We start from the raw sequence: 14,242 nt of genomic DNA, 5'->3' as shown, positions 1-14,242 counted from the left end.
GATTTTAGGGTTTAGTATTTAACGTATAGAATTAGGTTTAGGGTTTTTAAATAATATTAGGGTTTAAGTATTAATTACTATAATTATTATATCCGGATAACAACCCTAATGCTAACGCACAGAATATGACATTGAAACCCTGAGGGCAAATTTGGTAAATTCATAAGGGAAAAGTGAGGGTTGTTATAACTTTAACCAATGCTTTCAACTTTAAACATAATCCACATCATAATCTTCATTATCTTTTAACCTCATTTAATATGATTATACTTAATTCATTAATCACATTCGTTACCATCTACAATCATGATCATATTTAAATCAATAACTTAATCATGATACTTATAACATATATTAAAAGTAATTGATTTATAAGTAAGATTGAACTAGGGGTTTAGTTATACCTTTAGAAGGTGAAGATCAAGACTAAGAATGATGACTATAGGCTGAACAGAAAGCAGAACCTAGCAGCAACAATCACGACCAACAGGAGGTTTTCTTGGGCTTCTTTGGCCACGGCAGGATCAGCAAGTAACAGAAAATAAAACGCAGCAACTATGAAGCAACAATGGTTCGACTTGCAGGCTGTTTGATGGTGAAACTTGCAGCAAGAATAGGAGAATAAAAGGCTGTAAAAGTGGCGACACGGGAGCTGAAAAGCAGCAGGAAACAATGGCGAATGAGGCTGCTGAATGGTGTTCGATTAGGTGCAGTTGAGGTGGCGAAGGGTGGTGGTTTTGGGTGATGATTAGTCGATACAGAAAAGGCTGTGGAGGGCTGCTGTTGTCGACAAAAAAATAAGAGGGGAGGGCTCCAAGGTGTCGACTAATTCCAAGCAACAATAGACATCTTTTGGTGATTTAATTTGTGGTGCAAACTTGGGAATTCATGAGCCTTTTTATAGGAAACAAATCAAGATTTAGGTTTAATTTAGGATTCATGAAAACTTGATGTTCAAGGATTAGGATTAGCTTCAAGACTTAGAACTAGATTAGGATTAGGATTGTAGATTACTTAGGGATCAAGCTCATCTCTCCATTTTTTTTATATTTTGGCCGAAATTTATATATTAATGCATATTTATATATTTTTTTGACATTTATTAATTGATTTTTGTATTATATATATATATATATATATATATATATATATATATATATATATATATATATATATATATATATATATATATATATATATATATATATATATATATATATATATATATATATTATTGAGGTTACATTTATTTAAATAAATTGTATTTACTTAATTTACATTATTTGTCCCTATCTTTATTAATTTAAATTTACTTCTAATTAGTTTTTAAATTTATATTTTGTCACCTTTAATTTATTACATAAAGTTTATATTATTAATTTAATATTAGAGTTATGGTTTAATATTTAATATTAAATGGTATTAGGGTTTAGTATTTAATGTATAGGGTTAGGTTTAGGGTTTTAAATAATATTAAGATTTAAGTATTAATTACTATATTTATTATATCTGGATAACAACTCTAGTGATAATACACAGATTATGACAATGAAACCCTAAAGGCAATTTGGTAAATTCAGAATGGAAATGTGAGGGTTGTTATACTCATGTTCGGTGTTTAATCGATTATTTGTCAATTGAAGTTTAAATGATTCTAACGGACGGACTCATAATCTATGCGTGATTCAATTAATGATTTTGATACAAATGTTATCAGTAATAAATAATTTTTTTATTGTAATTGTATTATACATTTGATAATTATCAATAATAACGTTATCGACTACTAATTTTTACAAATACCGTGTAACGCACGGACTCATAAAACTAATTATATATACGGCACCTACATTCATCTTATCTAACTCGAATATTTGAAATGACAAAAGGTACATAAAATAAACAATTGAAAGTTAAATACCATAATTATGAGTGCCACCAATTTTTTAATAAATATCCGTTCCACAAAATTTAGTAATTCAATATTATAACGACAATCATACACGTCACAGCTATAAGATACACAATAAAAGTAATTCGTATTGTAATTTGTCTCTATTTTAAACTTTTAATTTAATAATTATTTAGGTTAATTTTTAATATAATATTTTCAGGTCACATTTTTTTCCGTAACTTTGAATGGTAGGAATGCAAACGAATTAGAATCTTATGGATAGTGGTATTGAACCAAAACAGAATCTTTATCCATGGACATGGTTTATTTTTATTTTTCAATTAAAGGCAGCCAAATATATTATTATTATTATTAATTATTATTATTAAAATTAAAATAATTACCAAAATTAAAATATCAACGTATATACTATACAATCATACACCACATCTCACAAAAGACAATATTAGATTTTTGGTCTTATTGATTTTGGCAAACATAAAATGTTATATACGGACAAAGTTGTCATTTCAGTTCCTTGTAATTTTGCAGGAACAAATTTATATCAGTTATAACGACATATTTTTATGTTAGCTATCTAAGATCTAATTCTAATTTCTAATATTGTATTATACAAGAGTATTTATTTACATCGTTCTCGGATTAATGTTATTCAAAAATGAATATCCTCTAAGCGTAGCAAGTGTTTTTATTCACAAATATTTATTTATCCTCGAATTATAAAAAATCTTTAAACTATTATTTAAATAAAAATAAAAAATATTCCTTTAACATTAAATTAATGACTTCTAATTCACACTTTTTACTCAATTAAATTGAATTTAATTGAATATTTTGAGTATATATATATATATATATATATATATATATATATATATATATATATATATATATATATATATATATATATATATATAGTGAAAGGATCCCTAGAGAACTAGAGTATGTAGAGAACCCATAGAACTCATAGATTGAACTTCAATCTATGTGGAGATTGTGCTTGAAAGGACCCGTCCTAATCCATCCGGACAAAGTCCACATCGATTATAAACGATTCACAACAGTTGATTACATCGCGAGGTACTTGACCTCTATATGATACATTTTACAAACATTGCATTCATTTTTGAAAAGACAATCTTTCATTACATCTACGGTTGACGACATGCATACCATTTCATAATATATCTTACTATAATTGACTTAATAATAATCTTGATGAACTCAACGACTCGAATGCAACGTCTTTTGAAATATGTCATGAATGACTCCAATTAATATCTCTAAGATGAGCAAAAGCACAGCGGAAAATTTCTTTCATACCTGAGAATAAACATGCTTTAAAGTGTCAACCAAAAGGTTGGTGAGTTCATTAGTTTAACATAAATAATCATTTCATAATTTTAATAGACGACAAGATTTCATATTCAGTTCTCATAAATATACGTCCCATGCATAGAGACAAAATATCATTCATATGGATTGAACACCTGGTAATCGACATTCACAAAATGCATATTAGAATATCCCCATCATTCCGGGATCCTCCTTCGGACATGATATAAATTTCGAAGTACTAAAGCATCCGGTACTTTGGATGGGGCTTGTTGGGCCCGATAGATCTATCTTTAGAGTTCGCGTCAATTAGGGTGTATGTTCCCTAATTCTTAGATTACCAGACTTAATAAAAAGGGGCATATTCGACTTCGATAATCCAACCATAGAATGTAATTTCGATTACTTGTGTCTATATCGTAAAACATTTATAAAAGCAGCGCATGTATTCTCAGTCCCAAAAAAATATATATAAAGGGAGTAATGAAACTCACGCATATAAATATTGTAAAACAGTTGATAAAGCATTTGCATGTATTCTCAGCCCAAAAATGTAAAGAGTAAAAGGGAGCAAATGAAACTCACCTAATGTATTTTGTAGTAAAAATACATATGACTATATTGAACAACAGAACAATGCAGGGTTGGCCTCGGATTCACGAACCTATATCATTTGTATATATATTAAAACATATACTTAATCGAATAAATCTATTTATTAATAGTAATGTATTTGTTATATTAATACTTTATAAGTTTTATTATTTATTTATATATATTCATTATTTATATAGAAATTTTATTATAATTAAGTTATGTAATTTGAATATATTTGTACATATGTAATCTTTATTTTATACTTATAATCTTAATAATATCTTTGAATCCTTTATTTTCAAAATCACAATAATTTTAATGATATTGATAATACTAATATTAATAATACTTATAATGTTAAAATTGTTACTTTTAATGATACTTTTAGTTTTAACAAAAACAACATATTTAAAAAATAATGTTACTTTTAGTAGTAATGGTATTACTAATAATACTAATACTGATAATAATAATATCTACAATAATGATAATAATAATAACATTAGCAATACACATAATACTTGTAACTATGATAATGTTAATAATTACTATAATACTAATGATAACAATAGTAATAATAATCATAGTAATAATAATAATAATAATAATCATTATAGTAATAATAATAGTGATAATGATAATGATAATAACAATGATACTCCTACTCATAATAATAATAATAATAATAATAATAATAATAATAATAATAATAATAATACATATTAGTAAAAATTATAACAATACTAATAATTATAATACTTGTAATATTTATAATAAATGAATAATAATAATAAAAATAACACTAATAATAATAATAACTTAACAATGAAAAACTACCTCGAGTGATAAAAAAAACGAAAAGCCACCAGCAGGTCTCGAACCTGAGACCTCAGGTTTCCACAGCAAGCACCCAAACCATCACACTATACACGTTTATCTGATTTAATACAAACCTAGAACGGGAATATATATAAAAATAAAAATAAAACAACTTGAAAGAAAAAAGATTGGTACGATCGAGTTGAACATGTAACTGAATTCGTTTGGTAGTGTTAAAGGAGTCGACCAAAAACAAAAATTTGGAAAGTGATAGCAACCAATATATTCTGTAATCTTACATTGCTTTTTATATATTTAATATTATTATTTAATAATTATAATTGCATTAATAATCATTAAAATAATAATAATAATAATAATAATAATAATAATATCACCAATAATAATAATATCACCAATAATAATAATAATAATAATAGTATTAATAAGTCACAATAGTAATAATTTTAATAAAAATCATAATAATAATATTATTAATGATAAATATAATAATACTAATTATATTAGTATTAATAATGGTAATATTAATATTAATATTAATATTTATCAAATTTTTATATATATATGTTATATATTTAATATAATGATATCAAATTACTAATATTGATATTAATATTGAAGTGATAATAATATTACTTTAGTAACTATATTTTAATTTATAATTTAATTTAATATCTTAACATTATTTATTATTAATTATGTAATATGATATATTATATAATAACATATACTGAATATTTAATGTTTACACATTATATATATATATATATATATATATATATATATATATATATATATATATATATATATATATATATATATTATGTACTTGTATTTGTATATTAGTTACATTATATATTATGTATGTAAATATGAATACATTAAAAATATTTTATATATATAATTGTTATATATCAATTTACTATATTATATTATTTCATAATAGAGATAGATATTATAAATTTTAACACATATTATTTATTTTATTTATATATATTACAATTAGTTCATACATTAAATCACATATTAATTCAAATTATACATTTAATATATATATTTATATATTTTAATACATATGTATGTATTTACAATTAGTTGTTCGTGAATCGTCGGTATTGGTCAACGGGTAAATGCATATATGAAATTAATAAAAAAATCTTTTGAAACTCAACATAACAGATCTTGCTTATCGTGTCGTAAACATATAAAGATTAAAGTTTAAATTTGGTCAGAAATTCCCGGGTCATCACAGTGCTTCAATCTATGAAGAAGAAAAAAATCTGAAAAAAAACAGTCAATCTGCACAGAAAAAAATCAGTCTGCAAAAAAAAATGCAAAAAAACTGCAAAAAAAGTCAAACTGCACGCAGATTGACTCAATCTGCACAAAAAAAGTCAAATCTGCACAGAAAAAAAAGTTGATGTGCAAAAAAAAAACGCAGATTGACTCAATCTACACAAAAAAAAAAAGTAAATCTACACAAAAAAAGTCAATTTACAAAAAAAAAACTGCAAAAACACGTCAATCTGCACGCAGATCTGCACACAAAAAAATCAATCTGCACAGAAAAAAAATCTGCAAAAAAAAAAAAAAACGTCAATCTGCAGCAAATTGACTCAATCAGCACGAGTTTCATGCGTTCTCTACTACTTTTGGTTCTTCATGGATCCTCACCCTATATATATATATATATATATATATATATATATATATATATATATATATATATATATATATATATAATTTTGAACTCTTCCAAATTTTTGAGTACTGTTTAGTTGCTTTTTTACCTTTTCTTCGTACATGCCTCTATTAATATAATCTAACATATAAGTGAGTTAAGGTCTTTATTATTTTCTAAGAAATTAAGAAATACCAAACATGGATACAACTCACAAATAATAGAGTATATGTTATATATATATATATATATATATATATATATATATATATATATATATATATATATATATATATATATATATAATTTTGAACTCTTCCAAATTTTTGAGTACTGTTTAGTTGCTCTTTTACCTTTTCTTCGTACATGCCTCTATTAATATAATCTAACATATAAGTGAGTTAAGGTCTTTATTATTTTCTAAGAAATTAAGAAATACCAAACATGGATACAACTCACAAATAATAGAGTATATGTTAAACTAGATCTAATGCACTATATTTTTATGAATTTTTTAATTAAGAAATACATTACTAACTCATTATTTTTATCATGTATGTGTACGTCTATTAATTGCATTTGATGATATATATTATTTGTTTTGATATAACTGAAAAGCTATTATTTTATTTTTATTTCATTCTTATTTAAGTTAGAAAATTCTTAGATAGATAATGTAATGATAATGATGACAATGTATACTGAGTAACTAATATGCAAAATGGAGCACGAAGTGTGATGTATATGCATGCACCATTTGTTTTCCACTCACCAAATACTTCAACTCATTAACTTGTGTCATCCTTCCACACTTAAACACTGGTCCCGAACTCTCCAATTTTCTTATCTATTTGTTTGAGTTATTAAACCTTAATTAAATTTGCCTATTTAAACCTTGATAAATCCATTTAAGTTGCGTATTAAAATGTTGTATTGTGTACTTATATAATGCAAAATTTTGTAAATTTATCAATATGTACGATAGATATCACTTTGAATAAAACTCACCCTCGACACTTTCACTACTATTTAAATATGTTATGATGTATAACATATTTAAACTCTTCGAGAACGTTGATTTTGGGCCTAAACCTTTTAAACTCTTCGAGGTTTGGTTTGAAAATAAAGAGATAGAGCCGGTGATTTTAGAAGCATGGAATAAACGTGTGGATGGCACAAGATTTGATTGTGTATTCAGAAACAAGTTGAAGAACGTCAAAGAGGCCCTTCGAGTATGGAGTAAAAATGAGTACGGGTCTCTGGATGTGGAAATTGATTCATGGAAACAAACTGTTGAAGCTCTTGAAACGCGGGCTGACATGGGAGATTGGTCTGAACGGATCGAGCTGAATGGAAGAGTGCTAGGAAAAATCTATTTCAAAAGGAAAACGAGAAATCTGAGATGCTAAAGCAAAAGGCGAGGTTAAAGTGGATAGCTGAGGGTGATGACTGTTGGAATTTAACAAGTTTCAAAATGCTTAAAACCTTTTAAGAATCATATTAAAGCGGAAGCATGAAATTACCAATTTAGAACATATTAAACTTTAACCAATTAAAGTTAAATCCCAATTAGGATCAAGTTATGAAATATGCTTACAAACTACAAGATAGTAAGGAGGTTATACCTATTCCAAGCTAGGTAATGAATGATGAAGATGATGATGTTGAATGGAGCCTCAAATGGATGAAACCTCAAGAGATTATACCCCAAGCTTATCACCAACACTTTGTACTTTGGTTAGGGTTTGTTGACACTTGAATTTAGCTTCCAAAAACCAAATTATGAACCCTCTAAACCCCTTAATACCCCACGGCCTGCAGCTGTGTTTTTTGAGAGTTTATGCAGTTTTTTTTTTTGAAGTGTTTTGATGTGTATTCAAAGTGTGTTGAGTCTCCAAGAAGTCCTAGATACTTATGCTTCTTGAAAATGCAAGTATCCATTCAAATGGCTAGTCAAAGTGGATGTATTTTAGACTCCAATGCCACTTACTCAACACATATTATAGAATATGTTTTATAAAAGAATTAGTTTATTTTATAAAATTCTTTTATAAACTTCCATTTTATTTATGTACATCTTAATATATATAATCCATTTATATAAAATGTAACATAAACTTATTAATTATTTACCTATAAATAATTAAATCCATATTATATAAATTATTCCATAATTTATATAAATACACATCAAGTAATATTTAAGAAAACCATTTTTCTTAAAGTTCAAGTGTCGCGTATTTGATTAATGAACCAATCGTTAAAATCAAATACAAATAAGGTGTCGGTAAGCTTGTTATTGGGTATGACCCGACTTGGATCAAAACATATTAGCCACGTTAATTTAATATGTCTCTCGGGCATATGAAATACCTTCAATCTCCCACTTGCACGAGAAACATAAGAAATTAATGCAAGTGATGGATACAGCCTAACACACCGTCCATCACCCCTAATATGTTATGACTTTGTGCCATTCAATAACATCATCCCTTTCGAGCTCCCTACTCGAACTGATATATGTAGGTGAATCTTTCATTATATCCTTTCATCCTAGATGTCATGTTAAATCCAAGAGATACAGAGTGATCACTCTCTTATAGATTTAACTTTTCAGGCCTTAGACATCTGACTCTCAACGAATAAGAGGGACAAATTCCATCTTGACTACATACGTCCTAGATATACACTTTGTAATATACCTGAGTTCTTCCTTATGTACTACCATATTTCAGAATAGCGAAGGAAAGAATCAAGGCATAATACTCGGTGAATATTAGAACCCAATATGTATCTCAGGTCAGAGGATACAATGATATTCGCCTTTACTCAAGATTACATGTGATCAACCACGAAGGCTCCATACAGTAAATCTTGAGAGCGGGTCTTCCAATATTTGTGTCCCACAAATATCTATGAACTTTGGTTGCAACCTTGCCCCACATTCAGTCCTTGAATGTATACCAATCCAAGTTCATAATAGTCTAAACCTCACACTTGTTCTCACAAATGTGATCAACTACGGATTTTAGAATAATAGCTTATTCATGGATAAAATATGCAAATAGGAACATGACTCAAAATAAATTAAACCATAATCATATTAATGAGTTTGAACAAATTCGTTCCATTACAATACATAAAGTAGATCATTTCCAATCACTAGAATATCGAAGCCCTAATGCACAAACATGTCCCTCATGTTTTGGCCCATGTAAAAGCTTCGTGAGTGGATCCGCAACATTATGATCTGTGTGAACTTTGTGAATACATATCTTTCCCTTTTCAACCTCATCCCTGATGTAGTTGAATCTTCGCTCAATGGACGAGTCTTTTGATGAGCACGAGGTTCCTTGATTTGAGCAATCGCACCCTCGTTGTCACAAAAGATCTCAAGAGGGTCCTGAATGGAAGGGACCACTCCTAAGTCGTCGATGAATTTCTTCATCCATGCAGCTTCCTGAGCTGCCAGTGAGGCGGCAATGTACTCCGACTCTGTAGTGGATAACGCAACAACCTCCTGTTTCGAACTCTTCCAAGAGACCGCACCACCATTTAACATGAAGACATAACCGGATTGTGATCGAGAGTCATCTCGATCAGTTTGGAAACTCGCGTCCACGTAACCTTTTACAGCGAGTTCCTCCTCACCAGACCCATATATTAGAAACATATCCTTAGTCCTCCTAAGGTATTTCAATATGCTTTTAACAGCAATCCAATGACTATTTCCTGGGTTATTCTGGTATCTACTTGTCAAGCTTAGAGCGCATGACACATCCGGTCTAGTACATATCATTGCATACATGATAGACCCAATAGCAGATGCGTATGGGACTTTCTTCATTCTCTCTTGTTCATCTTTCGTGGCAGGACACTGAGATGAACTGAGAACGGTTCCTTTTTGAATAGGTACCAAACCTCTCTTAGAGTTTTCCATCTTGAACCTTTTCAAGATTTTATCAATGTATGTACTTTGACTTAAACCTATCAATCTCTTGGATCTATTCCTATAGATCCCTATCCCCAATATGTATTGTGCATCTCCAAGATCCTTAATGGAGAAGCAACTCTTTAGCCAAGTTTTGACTCCTTGCATTGTGGTAATATCATTCCCAAATAATAATATATCATCCACATATAGTACAAGGAACATGATAGTGCTCCCACTAGCTTTCTTATATACACAAGCTTCATCACCATTTTTAATGAAGCCAAATTTCTCGGCTTCCTCATTAAAACGATGATTCCACATTCTAGATGCTTGTTTCAATCTGTAGATTGACTTCTTTAACTTGCATACACTTTTAGGATATTTTGGATCAACAAAACCTTCAGGCTGAACCATATAGACATCTTCCATAAGATATCCATTTAGGAAAGCGGTTTTGACATCCATTTGCCATATTTCATAGTCGTAGTGAGCAGCAATGGCAAATAATATCCTAATAGACTTTAGCATTGCCACTGGCGAGAAAGTTTCATCATAATCAACCCCTTGAGTTTGAGTGAAACCTTTTGCTACAAGTCTAGCTTTATATGTATCCAAGTTTCCATGTATGTCGGTTTTCATTTTGAAAAGCCATTTGCAATCAACTAGCTTAGAGCTAGGAGGTTGCTCAACAAGTTCCCGCACTTGGTTTTCATACATGGATTGCATCTCGGCGTTCATGGCTTCCTGCCATTTATCTTTATCAATCCTTGATAAAGCATCTTGGTAGTTTGTTGGTTCATCCAAATCAACCGTATAGCAACCATCTATGAGAAACCCATATCTCTCAGGAGGATTGCTAATCCTACCAGATCTACAAATGCCTTGTGTATTTTGATCATCCATTTGATCGCTATCAACATTTTCATGTTGAGTGCTAGTGTCAACCAATTGTGTATCATCTACTTGATCTTGAACCTCTTCAAGATCTATCTTCCTTTCACTATTTCCTTCCATTAGGAACTTAGTTTCAAGGAATTCCGCCTTCCGAGCAACAAATACATTCTGCTCGGATGGATCATAGAAATAGTATCCCATATCATCCTTGGGATATCCTATGAAGATACACTTCGTGGATCGAGCATTCAACTTATTAGGGACGTAACGCTTAGGATAAGCTTCACATCCCCATACCTTTAAGTATGATAGAGATGGAGGTTTACCAAACCACATCTCGTGAGGAGTTCGTTCCACTTTCTTGGTTGGGGCCATATTTAAAATACGAGCCGCGGAGCTTAGACAATAACCCCAAAATGATAGAGGCAACGAGCTTCTTGCCATCATAGATCGAACCATATCCATTAGGGTTCGGTTCCTCCTTTCGGAAACTCCATTAAGTTGGGGTGTTCCGGGTGGAGTAAGTTGTGAGATAATCCCACAACTCCTAAGATGATCTTGGAAGGCATCGCTTAGGTATTCACCTCCTCTATCGGTACGAAGTACCTTAATTGTCCTATTGAGTTGATTTTGTACTTCATTTTGATATTCTTTGAATGCTTCAAACGTTTCATCCTTGTGTCTTAATAAGTAGACATATCCGAAACGACTAAAGTCATCAATGAAAGTAACAAAGTATCTTTCACCATTCCTAGTCATGGGTTTAAAGGGTCCACATACATCCGAATGTATTAATCCCAATAAATCTTTAGCCCTTTCATAGGTCCCTTTGAAAGGTGCTTTAGTCATCTTGCCTTGTAAACAAGATTCACATACTTCAAACGAATCCATTTCATTTGATTTCAAAAGTCCATTCTTTTGAAGTGTATGTATTCGGTTCTTGCTTATGTGACCAAGGCGACAATGCCATAAGTAGGAATCACTCAAATCCCTTTTGAGTTTCTTGGTGCTTGTATGGTACATTGAGCTACTAGATGATGTGTCATCATGAACCAATTCATAAATTCCATTTGAAGGTGAAGCCTTAAAATAGAATACATTATCTAAATAAATATGGATATCATCATTAACAAAATTAAGATTAAAACCACATTGTTTCAAACGGGAAATGGAAATAATGTTTCGACATAAATCGGGTGCATACAAAACATCTTTCAAAATAAGTTCCAAACCACTTGGAAGCTTTAACATAAAGTCTCCTTGAGCCTTCACTGGCACTTTGGCTCCATTACCCATGTAGAGACTTGATGTTCCCGTTTGCTTGCTACTTCTTTTGAACCCCTGCAATGAATTGCAAATATGGGTTCCACATCCAGTGTCTAATACCCATGTATTAGAAGAAGTAATACTAAGCTCTATATATACCATATATATATTACCTGAGGTTTGCCCTGCATCCCTCTTGTCCTTCAACTCCTTAAGATAAACTGGACAGTTTCGTTTCCAATGACCCATTTCACCGTAACCGAAACATGGGTCTTCCTTGGGGTTTGCCTTCTCGGCTACCTTTTGCTTCTTAGCCTTGTTGATGGTTGGGGTAACCAACTTCCCTTTCCCTTTGCCTTGATGGGCGGGTCCTTTTCTCTTAGCTACTTTTGGCTTAGAGGTCTTACTTTTGGACCCACCTTGATCGATTGCTAACACGGGTAAAGCCCTTTTACCCATGCTAGTTTCCGCCGTTCTAAGCATACCGTGAAGCTCACCTATGCTCTTATCCATCCCATTCATATTGTAATTAATTACAAATTGATCAAACCTTTTTGATAGGGAGTTAAGGATAAGATCGGTGGCTAACTCATTGGATATGTTTAGGTTAAGTCGGTTAGCACGATAGATAAGGATTTTCATCTTGAGTACATAAGATGAAACCGATTGGGTATCGTCCATACGACAAGCATGTAGCGCCCGAACCGTTTCGAAGCGTTCGACACGCGCTTGTTGGAGAAACATCTCCTTCAATTGCGTTATCATGTCGTATGCACTATGGTGCTCGAAATCCTTTTGGAGTTCGGGAATCATAGTCCCAAGCATTAGGCATGAGACTTGAAGGGAGTCGTGGCAATACTTATCGTAAGAGGCCATTGCCTCCACATCATTCTCATCCGGTTAATCGGGAATGGGGTCCTCAAGTACATACGCTTTATCCTCTTGTTTGAGGACAATCCGAAGATTGCGGAACCAATCCATAAAGTTGGTATGGTTGAGTTTGTCTTTCTCTAAGAGAGACCTTAATGATAGGTGGTTTAGGTTAAGTGGTGCGTTTGGAATGTTGTTGTTGTTATTGGCGGCCATCTACAAAATTCAACAAAGTTCATTTTAAGTATCGATTTTAGATTTAATAAACAATACCCTTTTAATTTGTTTTATTAAATATTAGAATCCAACGGTAAGTCAAATTCCGGTTAGGTGACCTTTATCCCGTCATTTGATTTAGCTAGGTAGTCATAATGACAATTGCAATCCTTTTGCAACTTCTAATTTTATGGGATCATGCAATCCTTTTGCATGGCATATTAATCCCATCAACGCCTATTTGTTCCTCATGCTTCGGTGACCCTAAGTTCATGATTCCCAAATCAAGTCGTCCTACTTGTGTAGACATGTAGACTTAACATACAAGTGGTTATGTGACCTTTATCCCACATGTATGCGAAGTGTACCTTATTCATATTAGTTCACTCATGACGGTTAGGTGACCTTTATCCCATCAAGAGATTCCTAATATGCCTAAGTGTTTCCACAAAAGGATGGCGTTTAACTTGTTTACCTTGTATTAGTTAAAGGGATTTTATGTTTTCTACATTCTAGTTTTAGAAAACAAAATGCTATACACCAACATGCATTTGGTGTGTAGTGTTTTATGAAAAACCTATTTTCATGTCCTTTTAGTAAACCAATTACTAGTTATAAACCATTTCATATGTATGATCCTTATCATGTTCTTAATAACCGTTTATTAATGTCCTTTTGCCATTTCAATTTAACC

The sequence above is a fragment of the Rutidosis leptorrhynchoides genome, chromosome 4 (genome assembly GCF_046630445.1).
Source record: "Rutidosis leptorrhynchoides isolate AG116_Rl617_1_P2 chromosome 4, CSIRO_AGI_Rlap_v1, whole genome shotgun sequence".
Classification (NCBI taxonomy): Eukaryota; Viridiplantae; Streptophyta; class Magnoliopsida; order Asterales; family Asteraceae; genus Rutidosis; species Rutidosis leptorrhynchoides.
This window is presented reverse-complemented; position numbering follows the sequence as displayed.